We start from the raw sequence: 1,713 nt of genomic DNA on the forward strand, positions 1-1,713 counted from the left end.
CACACACACACACACACACACACACACACACACACACACACACACACACACACACACACACACACACTGGCTCTCTTCATGTTTCTCTGTCCTTTGTTTTTCCAAAAAAACAAAGTTTTCCCTGAATGTAACCTGGAAACAAAATAAAGTATATGGCAATGATAATGCCAGAACTTGCAAACTCATCTGGAATATGAAGCTAGAGTAAAAAGCTTTCTGAAGGAAAAAAAAATCATAGGAGTGAAACTTTGAAATCTATCCAGAAATAGCAGAAAACGACAAGCAACTAGCACTTTTAACGGTGTGGCACAGCCTTCTGTTCAGTAGTCCTACTTTAACTATTCTTAATGTTTATATTTTATACATTGATCAGCCACAACATTAAAACAACAAAAAATAGCATACCGAAGACCAGTGCTATTGATCAACTTGTGACCATGCAGTGTTTCATTGCGAAATATTTGCATTTCCATGAAATTCACCCTGACCCTATCCCCTAAACACCCACCCACAAAATGACCCTACAACAGGCTTCTATATGGCTTGTGGAGAGTCTCAGATGTTGACTCAGCCTTCAAAAACACCCTAGATTAACATTTCCCTCAGCATCCATGGGATGCACCAGAACAAGACTCATCCATGGAGGCCATAACCTGAAACCCACACGACCCAAACAATCCACTGCCAACATCCCGATGCCAGGGCTACAAGACACCCTCAAACCTCCTATGCCCATAGTCTGACGGGTCAGAGTTGTGTTTGCCGAAAGATGGGGACCTACTGTACAGCATATTAGGCAAGTGGTTTCAATACTGTAGCTAATCGGTATGACCTGTTATTTAGTTCATAGCAAGAACATACTGAGTACATTTAAATCCTTGTATATGTTCTGTCATGAGAGCAGACACTCTAAAGAGCTTTTTCAAAAAAGTGTGTCCAAGTTGTAAATTATATGGCTGGGCTTGGTTTCTAAACTCTCCTGTGGGCCTCTATCACATTTTTATGGATTACAGTTCCTTAAAGTGAAATTCCATGCAAAGCAGAATTCAGACCAGCCATGGTAGACAATTCAGCCTTGAATGGTAGATAATGTGAAAATATAGGCGGACATAACAAATAAGCGATTCCCCTGGGCTTTAGGCTGAATATGTAAACGTCAATCATTGCAGTTATAGTCGTTTTTATTTTTCGAAAATAGTCTTTTGAGAATTTCTGTGTGCGCTTTTCATCCAAAACTAAATCCAAGGTCGACCACAGTACAACCACCCGATATTGTCTGCTTCCAGTGTCTTGTTCAATGTTCCTTCTGCAGGGTGAATGTTTGCTGTCTTAAATCCCACACAGTGTTTGTGGATTCAGTCTTTTACTGTTGATTACATAGTTTATTGAAGTTATCACAGATTTTTTTATTTTTTATTTTTTTTTTTTGGGGGGGGGGGGGGGGGGGGGTTGTAAGTCTTACTTTTATCTGCCTTTGGAAGATGTGTTATCTTTGATTGAGCTCAATTTTCTCATTTCGCCAGCTATAAACAAGGTAAAGATAAAACAAACATAAGTGCTTTCTGGGGTGGGGTGTATATCACACACATACCAACATATATTCATATCGGTGTATAGAGAAAGTCTACACAGCCATTCTGTTCTCTATAGTCTAAAGTGATAAAAAAAAAGAAAAGAAAAAACAGTGCCTGGACACTCATAAATAACAACAAC

This window comes from Pundamilia nyererei, unplaced genomic scaffold (assembly GCF_000239375.1).
Source record: "Pundamilia nyererei isolate P.nyererei 1_Seehausen unplaced genomic scaffold, PunNye1.0 scaffold00003, whole genome shotgun sequence".
Classification (NCBI taxonomy): domain Eukaryota; kingdom Metazoa; phylum Chordata; class Actinopteri; order Cichliformes; family Cichlidae; genus Pundamilia; species Pundamilia nyererei.